General features: G+C 41.0%; 1 long non-coding RNA gene across 2 annotated transcripts in view; it reads left to right on the forward strand.

Moving 5' to 3' along the window:
* The window catches only part of LOC136792865 (uncharacterized), a 304,067-nt gene that overhangs the window by 14,093 nt on the left and 265,057 nt on the right, over nucleotides 1-24,917 (forward strand). For both annotated transcript variants that reach the window (XR_010837412.1, XR_010837411.1), the window contains exon 3: nucleotides 12,046-12,113. This is a non-coding gene — a long non-coding RNA (uncharacterized lncRNA). The remainder of the gene's footprint in view (nucleotides 1-12,045; nucleotides 12,114-24,917) is intronic.

The following is a 24,917-nucleotide window of genomic DNA, read 5'->3' on the forward strand; positions in this document are numbered from 1 at the left end:
TGGACACCATGGAAAACAATATGGAGGTTCATCAAAAAATTAAAAATTGAATTACCATATAATCCAACAATTCCATTTCTGGGTAGTTATTTGAAGAAAATGAAAACTAACTTGAAAAGATATATGTACCTTCACGTTCATTGCAGCCTCTTTACAATAGCCTTCTTTACAATAGCCAAGCTAAGTGTCCATTGATGGATGAATGTATTAAGAAAAAATATATATTTTTAAGAACTTAAAAAACCTATATATTTTAAGATTACATTTATCATATATATATATGATCTTAAAAGTTCTCATGAGAAAAAATATTTTTTGTAACTACATATCATGATGGATGTTAACTAGACTTGTGGTGGTGATCATTTTGCAGTGTATACAAATATTGAGTCATTATGTTGTACACCTGAAACCAATGTAATGTCATGCCAATTATACCTCGATTTAAAAAAAAAACAAACTCTTTACAGGAAAACTTTAAAAATCATGTCTATGTAATAGCTCCTGAATGTGTATCTCCAGATTTCTCTAAGAGATAACCCCATACCACACTGTCTATAAAACAGCCCATATGGTTGTTTCATAAGCACCTTGAACCTTGAGCATGTCTAAACAACCCTTAATCACACCCACCACATCCACTCCTTTTCCTAAGTCACTACCATCCATCCAGTTGCTCATGACCCAAACTGGGCAGTCAACCCTGTTTCTAAGTCATGTGAAGTCTACCTTAAAACACATCTTCAATTTGTCTCCTTCTTTCCCCCTCTATAGCCATCACCCTAGTCCAAGACGGCATCATCCCCCTCTCTTCCGGAGCCTCCAAATTGATGGCCTCAGGTTTACTATTGCCCCGTTCATCCATCTATTCTCTACCCCATAAAAACAGTGATAATTTTTAAAAATGCACATCTAATCGTGTCACTATAATATTTTAAATCCCTACAGAGACATCACATTGTTTTCCGAGTAACATTCAACTCCTTCACTTCACTATCCTGAACGGCCAGACCCTAGGCTCATCTCTCTCCACCAACCCCTGCAGCACTCTGTTACTGACTACCATTCGGTTCTGTCATTGACCCTGGTTCTCTTTAAGCCTTTTCCACATAATCTGTCTTCTGTCTGCAATTCAGCATCCACTCTACTCAGAGTAGCTAAATTCTAAATCTCCTGAACTGAAATTAGGCATTATTTACTTAGGAAACCTGTTCCTAATTCCCTAGGCTAGGTCAGTCCAATCTGTTCTTTGTAACAAACTGTTGAACGTCTTCTCCACCAGAACGTCAGCTTATGAAAGCAGGGACTGTGCCTGTTTAGTTCATGACTATATTCTTACATGGGGTCTTCAATATAGTTGGTGCTTAACACATATTTGGTAGATAGATAGATAATCACTCAATATCTATTAATCACTTGTGTGCTGCTTACTGTTCTAAGTTCTTGTATGTGTATTTTCATTTGGCCTCACAATAACCTTGTTGCATGGGTACTTTTATAATCTTTATTTTAACTATGAAAAAAACAGGTACAGAAAGATTAATAACTTACAGATGTATAATCTCCATCCCTGCTACCATGGCCTTTTTTTTTTGGCCATGCCACGTGGCTTGCAGGATCCTATTTCCCCGACCAGGGATAGAATCCGGGCAGCTCAGCAGTGAAAGCACAAAGTCCTAACAGCTGGACCGCCAGGGAATTCCCCCATGGCCATTTTGTTCATGAACTCATTGGTTAAGGGTAGGAATAGCTGAGGAAAGAAGCTATTTATTAAGATCTTCTGCTGAGGTTGCTCTTTAGGAAGCATTCATATGGAACAAAACTATTTTTACAGTTAATAATCATATGGAGAGGTTTGTCTACATTCCTCTTCCTGAGACCTCCTTGTCAAAATCTTCCAATCATTTTTCCCCTAAATACCTGATCATACAAAGTATGATCTCTGCCTGTACCTGATCATACTTTGTAGTAGTACCTGTAGTACTACTCATCTACTACCCATGATTAAATGTAGATCTGTGTTTCTGGTCATCTGTCTTTCCAGGCAGAAAAAAAAAACACCAGGTACATTGAACTGAAGTTCTGCCCACTTGGAGGATTTGCTTTCGCAACTCTTTTTCAGGGCTGTCTCTGAAATGGGCTGCGGAGTTGCACCTATTTATTTTTGGGTGGTGCCACCATATTATGCAGCACTCTTTGTAGAGAAGACTGAAAGTTTTTTCTTTTTAGGTAATCAGATCACAGAAAAGAGTGTGGGTTGAAAAACAAGGTTATGTAGCAACAATATAGTTGGCTGTAGAAATTACTTGTGCTTTTAAGATTTTCTTGAGCTTGATATATGATAGTTCCACTTGGTGAGGGAGTGCTGCTGTCCACAACCAACTTTATGGCTTGGTGAGTCAGACCGCAGTCATGACGGGCAGCTGAGGTTGCATGGTAACTTGGTAGCCACAGTCAAGTGTTTTGTTTCCATGAGGCCCAGAGGCAAGCCAGAAGTTGTTTTTCAAAAGGAGAATAGTTACATTCAAAGAATTGTGGCCTTGCTCTGTCTTAAAGGTTTGCCCTGTGATTCACCTTCAGAGACCTGCCAGTGGCTCCATACGATATCTCTATCTTCCATAGACATAGTGTACCACTAAACATTGCTTTTACTGCAGCTCAAAATTTTGATAGCTGTATTTTCATTTCATTTACTTCAAAATATTTTAAAATTTTTCCTGAGATTTTTTTTTTTCTTTTACACGTATATTATTTAGAAGTGTGTTGTTTAATCTCCATGTATTTGGGGATTTTCCACTGTCTCTCTGCTGTTGATTTCTAGTTTAATTCCATCCTGATCTGAGAGCTGACATTGTCAGACTTCTGTTTTTAAAATGTGTTAAGGTATATTTTATGGTCCAGAATGTGGTCTATCTTGGCAAATGTTTCATGTGAGCTTGGGAAGAATGTATATTCTGCTGTTGTTGGATGAAGTAGTCTATGGCTGTCCATGGTATCCAGTTGATTAACAGTGTTTTTGAGTTCAACTGTGTTCTTTCTGTCTGCTATATCTGTCTATTTCGGAGAGAGGGGTTTTGAAGTCTCCAACTATAATAGTGGATTCATCTATTTCTGCTTGCAGTTCCATCAGATTTTGCCTTATGTGTTTTGTTGCTCTGTTGCTAGGTGCATACATTTTAAGGATTGTTATGCCTTCATGGAGAATTGACCCCTTAATCATTATGTAAGGTCCCTTTTTATCCCTGATAACTTTCCTTGTTCAGAAGTCCTCTCTGTCAGAAATTATTATAGCTACTCCCACGTTCTTTTGTTTAGTATTAGCATGGTTACTGTTTTCTATTTGTTGCCCTTGTTCTTTGTTACTATTTTGTTCTCTACTCTTCTTCTGCCTTTTGAGGTTTTCATTGAGTATTTTATATGATTTTCCATTTTCTCTCCTCTCTTAGCATATCAATTATACTTCTTTCTTTTACTTTGTTTAGTGGTTTCCCTAGAACTTGCAGTACATTTACAACTAATTCAAGTCCACTTTCAAATGACACTGTACTGCTTCACAAGTAATGCAAGTACCTTGTAATAAGAAAATAATCTTAATTCTCCCTCCCTCCTATCCCTTCAGAAGACATCCTCATGGGTCATACTCTGTAGCTGAACCTCTGGAGCCATCTGGGACTTGAATCTATTTATAGAGTTAGAAGCAATGAGAGGTGATGGTAGTAGGCCTTAAGGAGGATCAGCAGTGCCCTGAAAATAAGAGATCTTTTACAATTACCTTAGACAAAAGGTGACTAATCTCAGAAAACGGTAGAAATCTTGCTCTGGGTGTCAAAAGAAAACTGCAGAAATTTGGGTCTTCAAAATCCTCAGCTGTATTGGAATTTGTGTATATGCCTTCCTCCCAGATTCCGGAATCTCACTCTTTTCTAATTAATTCTCTAAAAGACCCTGAGAAGTTAGCATTAAATTTTCATTGCAATTTAGCCATCCACAGGATTAAATTTTGGATTTGGTTTTTAGAAATTTCAATTCTTTGACTACAGAAGATAAAAGTCACCTTAAGGGCCATTATAGAAGCTTTTTGGTTCCTTACCAAGACCTTGAATTTAAAACCCTAATCCCATTTTTCCCCCTCCACGTCATCCAGCATATCTAGAAACAACCAAATCAATCCATCATAGTTTTACTTTTATTTCCACTAAATTGTTCAATAGCAGCAACCACTTGGACGTGCAAGGTCTTTCCAGGTGGCTAGAGGTGATACTTTAAGTAGTGTTTTTCCACGGCATGCCATGGGCTACCATTACCCCATTTGCCACTGGCAACAGGATCATAATTACCTTTAAATCTAGCCAGATCAGAGAACCCATTCCAGGTTCCTAATACTAAGATTCTGTTACTGTGGAATTACTTTGGGTAACAATAATTGTGTTCGTCAAGAAGCAGAGCCATCATGCATATTGTGAGAATAAGAAATTTATTACACGAATTAAACTTTACACAATTATGTGAGGAGCTGGGAAGTGAAGGCGCAGAAGGGAAATTTGGAGGACCAGAGAGCAAAGCACTAAACCAGGCCTCCTGAAGCACTGTGGCAAGTGGACATGGTAGAGCTTGCAGAGAAAGCATGAAGCCAACACACATCTGCCCAAATGGACTAAGGGGGAGCTCATGGGGAGGTAAATGGGAAGCAGGGGCGTCTGTGCAGCTCTTGCCTTTACAAGTCTGCACCCAAGCAGCTGGAGTGATCTTGGGGCCCCTGTGTGTCAGCCGGCTCAACAGCTGGAAAGACGAACTGGACAAGAAGTGAAATAAAGTGAGGAAAATCTAGGAAAGTGAAGGTGCAGTGGGAAATTTAGAAGATCAGGGTTAAACAGACTCTCCTAGTTTCATCATTTTCTATTGTGAACCTAAGAACCTTAATTAATTTTTGTGAAAATTTCTATTTTTCTAGTTATAAAACATAGGTGAAGTATTTACATTTAGGGATTGCTTGCATACCCCTTATTTTTTTTTGAAAACTATTTTACCTTTTTGCCAAGTTTTAAATTAACAGTGAAATGTTTTCATCGTAAGGTAAGAGTTTCAAAAGTTGTGACTTTGGGCATATTTTAATTATTGACATTTGATATAAAAATCATATTACCATTCTTTTCAAGGTATCTATGCAGTATAATCTAAATGCTGTAGTGACTGTAACCTCACCATCATCAATTTTAAAAATCCATGAATAAGCTCTTCTTTAACAACCAGAAATTGTACATTGTCCCATTTTCTCCTTGAACTCATATTTCCATTCCATTTCTCCTACAGAATTTTATCCTAACATAATATATTTTTATGCTTGAAGGTCTTTTACTGATCACATTTTATAGCTTTCTGCTATAAAATTATGTACATAAATTGAAATTAATTTTTTTAATATTCTCTGTGCCCAGAGGAACTAAGTGTTATTTTTCCTTCATCTGGATTAAGTTATCATTCCAATAATTATTGGCTTATTATTGATCAAAGAAAGTTAGTATATTACAAAAACGGATAGGTAAACCTTGAAAGTAAAGTTTAATTAGAAATGTACATTTTAATATGTATAATACATATAAATGTACATGCACATATAACTCTCTCCTCTGACAGTGAGAAACTTGGATCCCATCATCCTTAAAATATTTACTTATCTGATCAATCCCACCTATAGGTAAACAGTCTCCCATCACCACTGCCCCATCTCCACAACCTCTTCACACCTCTTAGCTCTGACACCCCACACGTGGCCATTGTGCAGATAGATACCTTCTTCACTATGCTCAGACAGACCCGCAGTGCAGGGCTTGCACTCCTATTTCCTCTCTTTGTGTTATTTTGCTCTGCCCTAACTACTGGTGTTTGGACTAAATTATTCTGAAAGGAAACCAGATAGGGAAGGGAAAGAGACCATGCATGTTTACAAATCTTAACTCTTTAATTCTGAGGTAGACATTGGACATAATTGGACACAGCCTTCTATGAGTCTCTTTGAGAAATAACCTACAGTTCCCTTCACTATTTACTACTGACTGACTTTTGTTGCTTTCTTCTCAGGATCCTCCTCAGCATCCACAATTTCGTTGAGAAGAATTAGGGAGTTAGAAAAACATAGGTCTTTAAAGACGGTTGTCACTTCTTTAATCCAACTCTACAAATATATCTGATTTCAGAATATTCCAACACAGGCAAAATACCCTATTTCTAATGCCCCAGTTTGTCTAGAATAGCAAAATGTATTAGAAAAGACAAAAGGCTTATCAAGAGTTTATGTCAATGTGGTTGAGCAAGGTTTTACATACTTTCCTGTACGAGTTGGGATGGGTGAAACCCAACCCTCTCTTTTGTAATATGAGGCAAGTTTGATTGTGAGAAGGGGAGATGGAAAAAATAAACCAAATGATGCCTTGACCACAGGCCTATTCTCAGGCAGATCAATTTTTGCAAAAACTAGAAACTGAGAATATGAAAATTGATTTTCTCAAATTGTCCGCTGCCTACAAAGTTCTTGGAAAGCCTTCATGGACACTCAGAGGCATATCTACCTAACTTGGCAATTATTGGCCTGTGTGTTTGTCTTAGTCAATTTGAGTTGCTGCAATGAAGCACCATAGGCTGTGTGGGTTATAAGCAACAGAAATGTATTTCTCATAGTTCTTGAGGCTGAGAATCTGAGATCAGGGTTTCTGGTGAGAGCCCTCTTCTGAATTGTAGATGGCCAAATTCTTGTGTATCCTCATACGGTAGAAGAAGCTTCTCTGGCCTCTTTTTATAAGGGCACTGGTCTCTTTCATAAGGGTTTTACCCTCATGACCTAATGACCTCCCAAAGGCCTTACCTCCAAATACCGTCATACTGGGGACTAAATTTTAACATATGAATGTTGTGAGGGGAACACAGACATTCAGTCCATAACAGTACTTTAAAAAAATTAGCAGTAGCAATAAATTTTAGTGAATTGATGGCTGTGAAAAAAACAAAATAATTTGTGCAGATAATCAATAACATGCATAGATGAGAATGAAAAGAAGTATGTTAAAACGTTATTCATCAATGAGAATTAAGTAGGAATTACATTTTACTTCTATTAGATAGGACATATAATGGACAATACAAAAATCATTTAAAAAATGTTTTATCAAAACTTGACTTTTTAAATCCAGTTTTCATATTAATACTCATCTCTGTCACATTATTTTAGATGTTTAATGAAAATTACCTCAACTATTTAGAGTTAAGATGTTAAATCTTAAAGGCAGGAAATATTTTTAGGAGTTGGGGGTGAACTTATTCACCCTTGTTGTTTCATTATTCAGCAAGTAGTTGAATGCCTACCAAGCGCTCAGTGCAGAGCCAAACACAGGGGCAATAACAGTGAGTGAAATTCAGTATGGTCCCTGCATCCATGGAGATACAGTCTAGAACCCTTTGATGAAAGCAAAAGGAGCCATAACTTAGGCAAGAAAATGAGGTCCACATGCAGAACATCGATTAGCTTGCCAAAATGAAAGACAGGCTTTAGAGTGTCTCTGTGGCTTTTAGCTTCAGGAACCTGAGAACCCTCTTTTTGAGATGATTCCATTGGATCATCCAGTCACGGACACCTCCTGCACCTATGGATCTTTGCTCTTATTTAAATCCCTCAGGGGGTGAACGTGGTTGATGTAGCTTGGGTTGTGTTTCTACCTCTGGGAATAGTTGGGTGACTGTAATAGGCAGTTTCACCATGATCATAAAGAAGGAAGTTCCTTAAAGGTTAAAAAAAAAAAATAGTGGGGAGGGCAGGGTTTCTACTGAAAGAAAAAGAGAAGATATATTGGGGGAAGGATGTCCACTCCAGTTTTCAACCATGAACCAAAATCTGTATCTGGTTCATCTTCATATATAAAAGTCAGCTCATTCGTTTCTAATAGTTTACATTTTAAAATTCTGAATCTGCACCTACAATGCTGTTCCTCTCCTCTGCTTCTCTCCACTCTCATCCCCTTTCTTTCCTTCTCCTGTTCTCTCCAGTCTCTCTCTCTAAATATCTAGACAATATTGCCCTGCTTTCCTTGAGAGGATCCTTAACTATCTTTATATAAAATTTATTTAAAAGTCAATGCTGTAATAATTTTCTATAATAATTAAAATAGAGCTATAATGTACAGCTTTATAAAGAATCTTTTTCATACACACATACATTTGCTATATGAGTCACACATGAATGCTATTCTCATTGTGCAACACATTACATAGAGAAGCAGCTCAATCACCAACCAGTGCCTGCAATTTGTATCATCTACACTTGTGACCTGTTCATGTCTAGGGTGAAAGAAGTGCTCCATGGGAACTGTTGAGGTTTTCAAAGCAAAGGGCTGTCCAGGGGAAGCAGTGAGATCCAGCTCATAAAACACTGGTTTTCTTTCACTGCACCCTATGTTCATACAATGTTTTGATCTTAAAATCATTCTAAAAATTATGTTGTGGTTTTTTTTTTTCCCCTATTAATAGCCATTTCGGTAGTTCTAGAGGCTAAGTAGTTGACCTCAATGTGGAACCTTTGCACTGATCTTTTATTTTCAATATTTACCAAGAATGACAAATTTCAGCCATTGCACGGATATTACATTCCTTGGTTCGAGGCTCATATTTAAAACCAGTGTTTGTTTTCTCTGTCCATGGACTCTTAATATGCATGGCATGTCCCTCCTGAGTGGCCGCCAAATTTCCCTCAGGCTGGACTTTTTTTTTTTTTTTTTTAGCATCTTTATTGGAGTATAATTGCTTTACAATGGTGTGTCAGTTTCCGCTTTACAACAAAGTGAATCAGTTATACATATACATATGTTCCCATATCTCTTCCCTCTTGCATCTCCCTCCCTCCCACCCTCCCTCCCACCCCTCTAGGTGGTCACAAAGCACCGAGCTGATCTCCCTGTGCTATGCAGCTGCTTCCCACTAGCTCTCTGTTTTACATTTGGTAGTGTATACATGTCCCTGCCACTCTCTCACCTTGTCACAGCTTACTTACCCTTCCCCCTCCCCGTATCCTCAAGTCCATGCTCTAGTAGGTCTGTGTCTTTATTCCCGTCTTACCCCTAGGTTCTTCATGACCTTTTTTTTTCGTAGATTCCATATATATGTGTTAGCATACGGTATTTGTTTTTCTCTTTCCCTCAGGCTGGACTTTTAACTACCCGTGGCAGGCCTCTCCGGATTGGGAGTCACGTGGGCATCTGGTCATGCCCGGGTTTCAGCTGCTCTGGAAGATGCCTGTCCCTGGGTGGTCAGCCATTCCTCACACCACACTTCAGTCTCGGGTGTCCTGGACAGAACACACCTCTCCCAAGTGTCCTCAAGAGGTTATCCTTTTCCAGACAACCTTTGGACTTACTTAGAATTCTCATTTTTCTTTTCAGGCTTTTGATGGTGCGAATCTAAGATCTGCTCATTTTTGAGCTTGCCTTTTGTCTGGTATGATTTCTCATGACTGTAGCCAAAAGAACATTGAGATTAATCGTATTCGAAAATGAATGAACATTTAGAGACCTCTTCATTTAAAACACAAAGCATTTTTTTCAAAATATGAACAACGTAAATAATTGAAACCTTTACAATTATGCTCCCTCAACCCCCGTATGTAATTTGCACGATCACGCATACTGTATCGTTTCTATTTTAAATCAGACCATTGCAAACACGCTCTCAAGATTTGGTGAAAAATCTATTTGTTTTCATAGCATATGGTTTCAAAGAGTTAAACATACAGCCCCTTTATTTATAGAAGTTAGCATCTCACTGATGCCACGTTCCGCGCTCTTGCTGAATGCCATGTACTCTGTACACGGAACTGATAGTGTATTGCTGACTTTTTCTTGGTAAAGCCCACCTCTCCCCCCAGCTCTCTATCCCCCAACATTCCTAGAGCAGCCCAGGGTAGCTACAAGGTTAGAGCATAGTTATTGTAATGGTTATAGGGACAAAGGAGTACTTGGGAATTATTCTGCTTTAAGCATAGAACACACCTGAGGGAATGCTTGATTACTATGGGAAAGGAGTGTGGAAAATGCAATGTGCCAAGGAAATTGCTTGGGTTTTCTAGATTTCGTCGAACGCTTTTGTTAAGACTTTGTAAAAACAATCATTCTTAAAGAATGTTTCGTTTTTCCTCCTCATTCTTGTGAAATTCTGCACTTCTGTCAATTAAAAAAAAAAAGATGAACATGACATGGAACAGCTATCTCCAGATCACTGGTTCTAAGAGTGCCATATTCATATACTTTAATTGACCTGAGTTGTTATTTTAAAGAGTTAATGATAGGATGTCAATGACTATACTTCAGCTTTAAAGATGAATTAACAAATTAAGTCGTATTCAATGTGACTTCTGCTTTCTGGTTGTCAGGAAGGTATTTCATTTGCCCTCTGTATGCCTTCATCTTGTCCCTTTCATCTTTTGTTTGAGGCTTTGAGAAAATTTACCTAAATTCTGTTGAGAGAAAAATGATTGGCAGGAGCTTACCAGTGCCTTGTGTGAGTGGAGTGGCCCCTGTTACCTGTGGTCTGGGTGAGGCCACCAAGGGGGCCTGGCCAGAACACTAGCTTTTAGTAACTTGCACTGTTTTAGACAATAGAGTGGGGACTTTCCTTGCTGAAAGTAAGAATTAGGTAAGTGCGATGATGAACCAGAGGGGGTGTGCTCCCGCTAAACGGGGGCTAACCGTTATCACCATGTGAGACTCTAGGCTCATTTTTGTTGCAGATTTTTTTAATGGCCATCTAGAGTTTTATGTCATATCATCTTATTTTTTAATGCTGGCAATCAATTAAGAAACGAAACAAATTTAAAAACCACGTCAGGACTTCCCTGGTGGCGCAGTGGTTGAGAATCCGCCTGCCGACGCAGGGGACACGGGTTCGAGCCCTGGTCCGGGAAGATCCCACATGCCGCGGAGCAACTAGGCCCGTGCGCCACAACTACTGAGCCTGCGCTCTAGAGCCCGCGAGCCACAATTACTGAGGCCCACGCACCTAGAGCCCATGTTCTGCAACAAGAGAAGCCGAGACAATGAGAAGCCCACGCACTGCAACGAAGAGTAGCCCCCGCTCGCCGCAGCTAGAGAAAGCCAGCGCACAGCAGCGAAGACCCAATGCAGTCAAAAATTAATTAATTAATTAATTTTAAAAATAAATTAAAAAAATAAAAATCAGAAGTCAACAAACACTTGTTTGGGGATTCTGGAATGGTCACATGGGTGTTTCCTACCCCAAGGCTAAGCACTGGCCTCGTTGAGGAGTTGACAGGATGATTTGAAGAGCAGAGGAGCATTTCCAGAATCCCCATCTGAACGTCCAATTGTCCCAGCACCTTTTATTGAATAAACCTTCCTTCCTCGATCTGCTAGGCAATGCTGCTGCTATCAAAGTTCTGTATATGCAAGGGTCCTTTTCTGGGCATTGATTTGCATTTCACTGTTGATTTGTCTATCCCTGAGCTGTTATCAAGTGTACTATATCCTATAGCTGTGTAATACATCCTGTTGTATACATATGTGTGCACACATGTACGTACACACACACACATATATATATACACACACTCAAATATATAGTATTTTTAAAACAATCTCAAATTTATAAAAAATGGCAAGTGCAATACACAAAAAAACATGTTTTGTTCCTGAGTGATTTGAGCTAAACTTACAACTTTATACCTCATCACACCCAAACACTTGAGTGTTTATTTCCTACGAACAATGATAGTCTCCTATGCAACCTCAATACAGCCATCCAAATCAGGAAATTCACATTGATACGCTATTGACATGTAATCCACAGAGCTTTTAAAGTCTGCCAATCATCCTAATAATGTCCTGGATAGTGAGAGGATTCACTTCAGAATCATGTTGCATTTTGTTGTCATGTCTTTCTAGATTTCTTCAGCCTGCAGTAGTTCCTCAATGCGTCCTTAAATTTTATGACTTTGACACTTGGAAAGATATATGTTAGAATATCCCTCAATTGGCTCTGTCTCATTCTTAGGTTCAGTTTGTTCTTTGGCAAGAATATAGAAGAAATGATGCTGCACCATTCTCCTTGCATCCTATCAGGTAGTGCATGATTTTGATTATTTTTCGGGTGATTTTTTTTTTTAAACAAGTTTCGTTTCTTTTTTTTTTTAAATTCTATTTATTTATTTAATTTTGGCTGTGTTGGGTCTTCGCTTCTGTGCGAGGGCTTTCTCTAGCTGCTGCGAGCGGGGGCCACTCTTCATCGCGGTGCGCGGGCCTCTCACTGTCGCGGCCTGTCTTGTTGCGGAGCACAAGCTCCAGACGCGCAGGCTCAGTAGTTGTGGCTCACGGGCCTAGTTGCTCCGTGGCATGTGGGACCTTCCCAGACAAGGGCTCGAACCCGTGTCCCCTGCATTGGCAGGCAGATTCTCAACCACTGCGCCACCAGGGAAGCCCTCGGGTGATGTTTTACAGATGATGTTCACTTTGATTAGTCGATTAATATGGTGCATGCTGGTTTCTCCCTGTAAAAAGTAACCCTTCTCCTTTTGTAATTAAGAAGTTTTATAGTTGGGAAAAGCTTAGAAACTGTAAACATTGCGTTCCTCGTGAAAGTTTTATTCATTCATTTGTTCATTTATTTAGATTGGTGTAGCTGCATGATTTCTAATTTATTAAAAAGGGTATACTCCATTCCTGTCATTCTTTGTTTTAGTACTCAAATTATCTAACATTTGGCCAGTTGAAACTACTTCAAGATGGAGTCTGTGTTCATCTTGTGTGTGTGTGTGTGTGTGTGTGTTTAACAATTATTTTTATTGGAGTATAATTGGTTTACAACGTTGTGATAGTGTCCGCTGTACAACGGAGTGAATTAGCTCTCTATATACATATATCCCCTCCCTCTTGGACCTCCCTCCCACCCTGCCCAAACCCACCCATCTAGGTCATCACAGAGCACCGAGCTGAGCTCCCTGTGCTGTACAGCAGGTTCCCACCAGCTGTCTATTTTACATACGGTAGTGTATACATGTCAATCCTAATCTCCCAATTCATCCCACCCTCCCCTTGTTCTTTTCATACATCCATATCATTTTATGAGCATTTCTTTGCTTTCTGGCAAACAAGATGTTCCCGCTGTCTGGTACACTCTTGGCCTCAGCCCTCGAAGAAGCTATGGTTTCTTTCTGGGGACGGTAGTGCTTGGCAGTCAGGTTCTGATTGCTAAGTGTCCGTTGCTATTGGAAAGTTGCTGCTCTTGGATAATCTCAGTGGACAGCACTAGGTATGTGTACTGAATACCGTGAGTTCGCAGCAATACCTCCGATTCCAGTCCAGTACTGCCGAATTCGTTCTAGTCTTCTGCCTTTCCACATTGGCAGCCCCTTTTGCAACTCTGAGAAACATAGCTCCCATTAACCTTAATATATTTACTTCTTTGATCAATTATCCTACGTGCAACCAATCTCTCACTGCTGCTGCCACAATCATCGTCCCCACAGATGGCTTCTTTCCCACTACCTGAGGTCCTGGTGTCGGGTGGCTCTCATCCCCCCTCAAGGATGCCTTCCTCCCTCTGTTCATGCTCTAGACGTCACCTGCAGGACCACACTGCACGGTAGAGGCCTCCTCAGCCCACACTGGCTCCACTACCTTGTTCTGGCTGCACACTTCATTATGCTTGGGCTTAGAAATTATGGGTGAAGCTGCGCCTCTGGGGGGCATTTAGCTTATATCCCCCCGTTTATGCCTTCTATAATATTGTTAGTACTCTGGTTGGATATTTCATTTGTTTTGTGTAACCCCAAATATTAGACATTATTGTTTTATGTTAGCAATGTTAGTTTGGATTTACATGCATGTTTATCATTCTGTTTTCACCATTATTTCTTATGTCTCAGACCATCTTTCTAGTATGGTCATTCTTCTGGAAGTAGATTCATTCATGGTCTGTAAAGCAAGATTCTTGGTGGCAAAAAGGCCTCAATTTTGTACATTTCTAAGATCTTCAAAATCAAGAAAAGTTTAAAACCATTAATATAAAATTTTAAATTCTTAGCTCAAATGATTTTCGGCCTCCACCTGCCCTTGTGAGGAAAACTGATGCTCCATGAAAGCGTTTCGTGTTCATCTTGGACTTTTTCCTCCTGGTACAATACCTGAATTTCTTTGTGGAAACTCATACTTGAAAAGACAGGTCTGAACCACAAGCTGATGGTTGTGACATTCCATTAGTTACCCCTAACCCTAACCCCAACCCCTAACCCTAACCCTAACCCCTAACCCTAACCCTAACTCCTAACCATAACCCTAACCCCTAACCCTAACCGCTAATCCTAACCCCTAACCCTAACCCCAACCCTAATCTTAACCCCTAACCCCTAACCCCTAACCCTAACACTAACACTAACCCTTTGGGGCATTCCATTTGTTAATCAGGAGAACTGTGTTTTAGTCTAGTCTATCATCGCCTCCATGCAAGAACCTTGGCAGGTACTGAAAAGGCCACCGTGTCTAGGCAGGATGGGAAGACATTTGAGCCAAAATAAAGGATGTTGGGAGATTAGAACCCTTGGAAAGAAGGGCAGGCCCAAAAGAAACAAGGGTCTGGGAGGTGGTGGGCAAAGAAGTAGTAAACAGAGAGGGCATTTTAAATATTTGAGCTCTGAAAGGTTAGGTAGTCTGAGTGATGTGTCAGGTCCCAGTGTGGCCAATGTAGAGGGCAAGTTACATGGAGGAGAAATGAAGTTTACCCGAGTTCTCATGCTGGAGGCTGTGGAGAAGCAGGATCGATGGGCATCAGTTGGCCCACACACTGAAGGACAATGACCTGTGATTTTAGCCACTTTGTAATGGCCTCTGACACCTCTCGGTCCATATTGTATAACATCGTTTCAATGACTCACGTGCGTATAGTGTATTGCAATTTTGTCCCAAGCTGTTTTCTTTTTCATTTCTCAACATTTCCGCTCTTCATATAATAAGGAGGCTATAAGAATAAGACCGGAAATCCAACCCTTTGAACGTAGATCATACAGGGAAAACTCACGTCCATCTGGCACGCAAACATTCTGAAACAACCATTTGGAAATAGATATACCCAGCTGATTGAAGAGCGGTAACTCAGTGAGGTGCAAAGAGTAATGGTCTGATTTGTCTCCAATCACTGCCTTTAACAATGCTATGGAGAAACTCCTTCAGGCCTTTTGATGGCATCTGCCACAAACTTTATTGTTTGTGTGCCACGTTAAGGCGTAACAATTCCAAACCAGTTTAATCCAATTTAAACCTTTGGTCTTACATGCAATTTTATGTTCCCCTCCTCCCCTTTCCCTAGGGTCCAGCCGGCTTCCGTTGAGGGACATGAATGGGGAGGGGCAAGGCCTGCTCCTGGGACACCTCTTCTTCACTTCTCCCCCACCCCATCCTACCCCACAGCCTTTACTTGCCCCTGGTGTTAAGGCAGGAAAGGGGCAGGACTGGTGGAAAGCACACATGTGTTATGCGACTCTGGTATTTCACTCTTACATTCAATCAGGGATGGCACAAAGGGGCCATGAGGACCTCCTGCGGGGGAAACATCTAAATGCTGACCCTCCTGTGGGGCTCTGTGTGTGTCCCTCCAGGGGGCTGGACAGCGTCTCCGTGCTGCCCAGCTCCTAGGGCAGAGGATGTATTCTGGAGGACCTCTGCCCTCTCAGCCCCATTCCCCGAAGGTCTAAGCCACAGATTTCGCGCCGATGGGTCTTTTTCCAGGTGACTGGCCCTCTTAGATGGGATGGGAAACTAGTAAGACGGGCCCAGCTTTGTATTGAATGGCGTTCATTCGACTAACAGGAAACTCATACGCTCTCTTTTATTTTTTTAAAGAGCTCATTCATGTAATTTTATTTTGTTTGTGGAATTTTATTTTATTTATTTTTTATACAGCAGGTTCTTGTTAGTTATCTGTTTTATACACATCAGTCTCTACATGCCAATCCCACACCAATTCATCCCACCACCACCACCACCCCCCCACCACTTTCCCCCCTTGGTGTCCATACGTTTGTTCTCTACATCTGTGTCTATTTCTGCCCTGCAAACTGGTTCATCTGTACCATTTTTCTAGGTTCCACATATATGCATTAATATACGATATTTGTTTTTCTCTTTCTGACTTACTTCACTCTGTATGACAGTCTCTAAATGCATCCACATCTCTACAAATGACCCAGTTTCACTCCTTTTTATGGCTGAGTAATATTCCATTGTATATATGTACCACACCTTCTTTATCCATTTGTCTGTCGATGGGCATTTAGGTTGCTTCCACGTCCTGGCTGTTGTAAATAGCACTGAAATGAACATTGGGGTGCATGTGTCTTTTTGAGTTAGTAACTCATACACTCTTGCCACACTGAAGTGTGTTACTGCAGCCTGTTTCGTTTTGTCCATTTTCCATTTCTCTCTCTTCCTGTGTCCCTGCCTCTTAAAGAAGCACAGTGACAGATCAGTTGGCGAATGAGCCCTGAGTCTCCACTTTGCAAGTATCCCAAACCTCCATGATTGATTTTCTTGGTGCCCCGTATAGGGTAAGGGACACACTTCCCTCCTCTCGCACAAGGGAGAGGATGGAAACAGAGCAGCAATCCTGCCAGAAGCTTCCTCCCTGTCCTGCTGGCCTTCAGCTTACAAGGCCAGGTGGAGAGAAGGTCCTGGGGTGATAGGTAGGTGTAACAAGGCCAGTTTGGTCACTCCAAGCCAGATTGGGAAGAAGGCAGTCTGGTCCCCCAATTCTTTGATACTGGCTGTTGGCATCTCTGTCCTCAGCTTTTGTTCCTGACCTTCAATTTCAGGATCATAAGAAAAGCATCTTCAATGTCCTGCTACATGATGACAGAAAGAACAAAAGTAATTGTCACAGGTTGGGCTCTCTAGAAGAAGACACTGAGATACAGTTAGGGGTGCAAGATGTTTATTAGGGATCAATAGCTATGAAAGAAAGGGGAAGGAAGCCAAATGGGTTAGAAGAAGAAGTTCAACTGCGATCAGTATAAGACCCATGAAGTCTTGGTCAACTCGTTGGGAATCTGGAGGACAGCTCAACCACCAGAGTGTCCCTTGTTGGGCCGAACTGTCCAGGCCTTTATAGCCCTACCTCACACGGTCACTCACGAGTGTGGACAGCTTGGGAAGGGTGTCTCTTGGGCAGGATTCTCTCTGCAGCTGAGGCAGATCCTGAAGGAACTGAGATCTGGAGCCTGTTGCTGACCGCACTCCCCTCTGCAGGGCAGCAGGTCCTCCTCAGAGGGGGTCTGGGTGGTGCTCCTTTGTATCTGCCACAAAAGGCAACTAAAATTCTCCTGCCCTGCTTCGAATTCTGCTGATAGGTAGATGAAGGACCATAAGGCAAGAACATATGCTAAGAGCAATTAGTAGGAAAACTTTCTTTTTCTTTTTCTTTTTGTGGTACACGGGCCTCTCACCGCTGTGGCCTCTCCCGTTGCGGAGCACAGGCTCCGGACGCACAGGCCCAGCGGCCATGGCTCACGGGCCCAGCCGCTCCACGGCATGTGGGACCTTCCCGGACCGGGGCACGAACCCGCGTCCCCCGCATCGGCAGGCAGACTCTCAACCACTGCGCCAGCAGGGAAGCCCTTTCTTTTTTTTAAAATTGAAGTATAGTTGACTTACAATATCATATCAGTTTTAGGGGTGCAACATAGTGATTTGATATTTTTATAGATTATGCTCCATTTAAAGTTATTACAAGATGTTGGCTATGTTCCCTGTGCTGTACATTACATCTTTGTAACTCATTTATTTTATACCTAGTAGTTTGTACCTCTTAATCCCTGTCACCTACTTTGTCCCTACCTCTTCCCCTCTTCCCTCCGGTAACCACTAATCTGTTCTCTGTATCTTTGAGTTAGAATAACTTCGGTGCCTTCTCTTGCTATTTGTGGAAAAGTAGACGTAAGTTAATCACGGTAAGAAGTTAAGAAAGAACTATCATGGTCAGTGTGACTAGGAAGAAGGTTGTCCCAAAGCTTAAAATGGCAAACAGTACAATAGTCACAGCAAATTCTCTGTAACATGGGCAAAGGTACTGGAATTTAGGTAAACGTCACATCACACATCTCTTTTGAATTCTGGAAACAGTCATTCTTTTCGTCTTGCAGGGCATGACTAGCAATCGTGAAGGTGAGGAAAGTCATTTTTTCACACAAGTATTGCAGTGGGAGCCGTCGGGGAATAAAATAAGCGTGTTATTCAGTTAGGCTGACTGGTCCTCATCAGTTGCAATGTAGATCCCTGCCAAGTAATGTTGAGGAGAGGAAGCTATCAAGACTGTTTGCTTACCTCATGCTGTTGACCATGCGAAAGAATTTATGTGATTTGTACAAGAAGAGCAATTAATCTTCATGGATTTCTTCCTTGGGTTTTTCCCCAATTTCCACAAAGCACGGGATGGTCAATAGAGGAAGGCTTTCCTGAAGAGAGAATTAAATCCTTTCCAATGGATTTTTGAATTACAAACATTCTATGTAAATTGGACCAAATATGCTGTTTTTACATGCCTTCATGTACTGTATATTTGAACTGCTCGTAGAATCACTTGCTGTTTAAACACACTTGTACCTCCGTGAACAAAATGAAGTACACGTGAGATCTCTCTGAGGATTCTAATTTTCACGTTTGTCTTCCGAGCATCTTCAAGTAATTTTTTTCACCCCATAACTAAAAAGGGGTCAGTTTTTGGAAACAGTGGTTACTCTGAGAGAGTCGGAAGGAGAGTATGTGATGCGTATTTATACGTGTCCCATGCCTCAGGGCAAAAAGCATATATTAGATTTTGACAAATTAATGGAAATAAATGAAAGAAAATAGGAAAGTAAAAGAAAAATGGTCCCTTTACTGAGCTCACAAGAGAAGTGATGCCGCACGCAGAGCAAGCCAACAGAAACGTAACTTAACATTCTGAGGCCTCATAAAAAAGGAGTTGCATCTGACAGATGTGTAGTTGTATTCATTTTTAATCTCAGCCATATGGAGGCAGAAACCGTACTAAAACAGTGCTGCTTCAGCGCTTGTATCTATGGAAATGGGTCAGAAATACTGAGTCTCATTCAAAGTTGAGGGGTAAAGTGGGCAACTAGAAGCTTCCTATAAGTTTATGTGAGATGCCCAACAAAGAATAAGAGGTAAACGATAACTGTGTAGCTTTTCAGCAGATCGTTAGGAATCCTCGTGCTTTTCCACTCAGTGTTTTTTTAAATTATAGTTGCTTTACAATGTTGTGTTAGTTTCTTCTGTACACCGAAGTGAATCAGCTATATGTATACATATATCCCCTCCCTCTTGCACCTCCTAACCGCCCCCATCCCATCCGTCTAGGTCACCACATAGCACCTAGCTGAGCTCCCTGCACTATACAGCAGGTTCCCATTAACTACCTGTTTTACACATGGTGGTGTATTTATGTCAATCCCAAACTCCCAATTCATCTCACCTTCCCCTGCCCCCCGCAGAAGTTGTGCTGTGCACCTTAACGTTGCAATAATTTAGTAAAACTTTCATTTTTTAAAAGAAGGACATAATCCCAAATAGCTTTATTTTATTTTTAAATAAATTTGTTTATTTATTTTTGGCTGCATTGGGTCTTCGGTGCTGCACGCGAGCTTTCTCTAGTTGCGGCGAGTGGGGGCTGCTCTTCATTGTGGTGCGCGGGCTTCTCATTGCGGTGGCTTCTCTTATTGCAGAACACAGGCTCTAGGCTCGCGGGCTTCAGTAGCTGTGACACACAAGCTCAGTAGTTGTGGCACACGTGCTTAGTCCCAGCCTATAGCCAGCATCAACCACCAGTCCCATGTGTGAGCCACCTTGGATGTCCAGCCCGTGGTAGCTAACTATACCATGTTCCATCTGACCACAAGGGCACGAGAGACCAATCAAGAGCTGTCCAGATGAGAACACAGAAGTGTAAGAAATAATAATACAGTGAAACCACAGAACTGTGAGAAATAATAATACATTGTTTTCCTAAGCCACTAAGTTTCGGTATAGATTCTAGAAACAATTATCTACCATCCCTCAGTCCATCTTTTGCTTCAGCTGGGTTGGGATATTGAATAAGCTTTTTAAGCTTTTGTATTCAGTTATTCAGTAGTGACTTTCACAATTCTTCTTCATTCTTTTTTTAAAAATGTATTTATTTTTATTTTGGGCTGTATTGGATCTTCGTTGCGGTGCACGGGCTTCTCATTGTGGTGGCTTCTCTTGTTGTGGAGCACAGGCTTGTAGGTGTGTGGGCTTCAGTAGTTGTAGCATGTGGGCTCAGTAGTTGTGGCTCGTGGGCTCCAGAGCGCAGGCTCAGTAGTTGTGGCGCACGGGCTTAGTTGATCCACGGCATATGGGATCTTCCCGGACCAGGTCTTGAACCTGTGTTCCCTGCATTGGCATGCGGATTCTTAACCACCGTGCCACCAGGGAAGCCCCCATTCTTTCATACAACATATATGCATTGCTATAATGTATGAGGTGCTGTTCTAGATGCTGGGGATACAGAAGTAAAAAATCCCCTTCCTTCACAGATATTATTTCTTATCTTAGGGAGACAAACAATAAACAAAATAAGTTATAAGGGCTAAGAAGTAAAAACTGCAAAGCAAGGAAGAACATGAAATGTTGAAGGAAGAATAGAGTTGTGGAACTTTTACATAGGATGAGCAGGGAAGACTTTCCTGAGAAAGTAAGTACGTGCAGGAAGTGAGTAAATACCTGCAGAACTAGTGAACAGTGAGGGGCAGAGGAGTGTGCCTGGTGGAAAAGAGGACAGGTCAGATAGACCAGGTGAAAGGAATCAGAGACACAGGCAAGAGGGATAATATTGGGCCTTTGGGCTCACAGTAAAGACTTTGACTTTCATTCTGAATAAGATAAGAATCCACTGAGAGGAGAGACATAATCAGACTCGTGTTTAACAGAATCATCTGAGTATTGTGTTGAGAACAGACAGCAAAGGGGCACAGGCAGGGAGGCCAACGAGGAAACTATTGCAATCATCCAGATACGAGCTGATGGTGTCTTGGATTAGGGTGATATTTGATGAGGGTCAGGGGTCTGAGATTTGATTTTACCCTACTTATAAGGTAATATGTCAAACTGTAACCATTTCATAGATTCTGGCAGAAGACATGAGACTCTTGTGTCAGAGACAAAGGGCTTTATTACTCATGGCATAACAAGCGGCATGAACGCTGTGTTTCTGTTGGTTCCCCTTGTCTTGCCAAGTCCCTTGGAGGCAATATGGACGGACCCAGATGAATGCTGCATAATTGGTGGGCATGTGTTGCAGCTGAGGAACACTGAGCTTAGAAAATCCATCTCATTTACAGCGGTAAGCCAACTTGTTCTTCATCCTGGAGGGTAACATTGCCCCATTCCTTCAGGTGGCTCACTGCAGACATAACCCTAAGAAGTGTCCTAAGTGAGGAGGGGTCGGGGCCTGGCATTCTCGGGGTACTTCGGAAGAGTATACAGGGACTCTCAGGCGGGTTGCCTGGCAGGTTGGAGAGAAAAGTAGTCAGATCCTTGACATATTTTTAAAATAAAGTTAACAAGATTCTTCTGGGGGGCTTTGTTCTTAAGATATTTTTCTAAATGATCAACCTTTTATCGGTTTTATCTTGTTTGAGAACAATTTTATCTGTAAAGCTCTGGGAGTTCCTTATATTCACTTCCAGTATACTGAATACACCTCACCCTACCCAACTCTAAATTTCAAAATGGAGCATCCAGGTCACAACATGCTTGAAGATTCTCAGATGAAAGAATAGATTAACTTCTGAATATCTTACTTGGTCACAAAGTTGTCAACTAGTAAGATAATGCACTAGATAATGTAGCCTATAAAAAGTGGAGAGATTATAATTTAATTTTTTTCTAATTAAAGAAAACATTATTTTCTTGTCACAAATTCTACTACTTGTATCACCAGGTTCTAGAAGATACCCACTTTTTAACAGTGTTTTGCATTTGTGCAAATTTCCAATTATGATCTTAACTTTACCAGAGATTCAACCATCCAAATTTACAAGATAATATTTTCATTATCTTTACTTTATCAAATAACCAAATGTATAAACTTACTATGTCATGCACCTTCCTTTTTTTAATAACAAGGATGATTAAAATAATATTCAAGTTGTTGCAAGCAACATTTCAGCAAACCAAGGGGTGTTTGAACTTCTTAAGTTAGTTGCTCGGTCTAAGTTTTTTAGTTCTCCAGATTACAATCATACATAATCAGTGAAGAATAATTAAAGCTCAAACCAATAGAGTATGATCAGGAAAGTCTAATTAATGCATTCCACTGAAGCATGTGGTCCTGATAGAGCATTCCTTCGTGCTGTTGTTTTCAATACTGACTAGACATTGAGTTACCCAGTGCTTGGAATACAGCACAAAGAATACTAATGCCCAGGCCCCAGTCTTGGAAATTCTTTTTTTTTTTTTAACTTTTTATTTTGTATTGGAGTATAGCTGATTAACAATGTTGTGATAGTTTCAGGTGCACAGCAAAGCAACTCAGCCGTACATATACACGTATCCATTCTCCCACAAACTCCCCTCCCACCCAGGCTGCCACACAACATTGAGCAGAGTTCCCTGTGCTCTACAGCAGGTCCTTGTTGGTTATCCATTTTATTTATTTATTTTTAAAAGTCTTTACTGAATTTGTTACCATATTGCTTCTGTTTTATGTTTTGATTTTTTGGCCACGAGGCATGTGGGATCTTAGCCCCCCAGCCAGGGATCAAACCCATATCCCCTGCATTGGAAGGTGAAGTCTTAACCACTGGACTACCAGGGAAGTCCCCTGGTTATCCATTTTAAATATAGCAGTGTGTACATGTCAATTCCAAACTCCCTAGCTATCCCTTCCCCCACCCTACCCCCCCGTACCCATAAATTCATTCTCTAAGTCTGTGAGTCTGCTTCTGTTTTGTAAATAAGTTCATTTGTATCTCTTCTTTTTAGATTCTACATATAAGTGATGTCAGTCATATGATATTTGTCTTTCTCTGTCTGACTTACTTCACTCAGTATGGCAATCTCTAGGTCCATCCATGTTGCTACAAACGGCATTATTTTCTTCTTTTTAATGGCTGAGTAATATTCCATTGTATATATGTACCACATCTTCTTTATCCATTCCTCTGTCGATGGACATTTAGGTTGCTTCCATGTCTTGGCTGTTGTAAACAGTGCTGCAATGAACATTGGGGTGCATGTATCTTTTGGACCATGTTTTTCTCCAGATATATGCCCAGGAGTGGGATTACAGGGTCATATGGTAGCTCTATTTTTAGTTTTTTAAGGAACCTCCATACTGTTCTCCATAGTGGCTGTATCAATTTACATTCCCACCAACAGTGTAGGAGAGTTCCCTTCTCTCCACACCCTTGCCAGTATTTATAGTAACACCAAAACAAACAACCTAATCAAAAAATGGGCAGAAGACCTAAATAGACATTTCTCCAAAGAAGACATACAGATGGCCAAGAGGCACATGAAAAGATGCTCAACATCACGAATTATTAGAGAAATACAAATCAAAACTACAATGAGATATCACCTCACACCAGTCAAAACAGCTATCATCAAAAAAATCCACAAACAGTCTTGGAAATTCTGAGTCAATCAGTTTTGAATGGGCCCAGGCATTAGTATTTTTTAAAAGGCTCCATAGGTGAGCATAATGTTCAATCAGGATTGAGAACCACTGCGTTACTGAATTCCAAAATACCACTCCCCCCAATTCAGCAGTTGCTGCCCAGTGTACTATGTCATTAGATACATTGGAAATAAAATCACTCTCAGAGAGAGGCAATTCTCAAATATCCTGAGTATTTTCTTCTTTGTCTTTTTCTTCATAGAACTTTAGTAACTAGTTTGCCCTCTTGCTCATTCTGTGTGTCCTAAAAGTTCCAAATCTACAAACACCTGTCTACACCAACTGCAGTATCTACCAAATGCTAATAACTGGACCCAGATGCCATCTAGCTGGGGGGCTACTCTAACACTTATGTTTCCGAACCAGACTTGAACCTGCTTGCCCGCACGTGCAGCAAAGCCAATCTATCGACACTAGGTCGTGATTGAAGGAAAGTGTAGCGTTCATAACAGGGTGCCGAGCAAGGAGTCCAGGGCAGCTCGTATTCAAAGCACTCAAACTCCAGGATGGGTTTCAGGAAAGTATTTTCCAAGGCCAGGTGAGGGAGGGGGAGTCCCAGGGTATGTGATCAGCTTGTGCACAGTTCTCTGACTGGTTGATGGTGAGGTATCAGGGTGGTGTCATAGGGGTTAACATTACCAATCCTTAGGGGCCAGTAGGTCTGGGGGCTACCTGCTCATGGTCATCAGGTAGTTAATTTCTTCCATTTGGTGGTGGTTTTAGCACCTGTAAAACAACTCAGAAAGTGTGCATCATACTATAGATACTATATTATCTAAATACTATATTATCTAGATGCTTCAGAGAGGAGCTACAGCAGAGGATATGGGGGAAGGCTCTGTCCCGGGAAGGCCCCATAGGGTCCTGCTCGGTTACACTTATGGTCCAGTGGAAATTGCCTCCAACTTTTCAATTCCATGGCCTGTAGGAATCCAAAGGCTTCTTTAAGATTTCTGCAAAGTCTCAATTATTCTCCTAGCCTCTTTAACCTTTGCCTCTTGTTGCCTGTGCCTGAACCATGTGGATTGTGGTCTAAAACTCAGTCCTTCTTTGGTGCTCACATCCTTGTATGGAGTATTCCTGAGTGTTATGACACAACCTGACCATTTTGTCCACAAGGGAAGAGAACAAGGAGAGTTGTTCGAGAGGAGCTGTTAATTGTTCTTCAATCTACATTCTCT

Source organism: Kogia breviceps, chromosome 17 (genome assembly GCF_026419965.1).
Source record: "Kogia breviceps isolate mKogBre1 chromosome 17, mKogBre1 haplotype 1, whole genome shotgun sequence".
NCBI lineage: Eukaryota > Metazoa > Chordata > Mammalia > Artiodactyla > Physeteridae > Kogia > Kogia breviceps.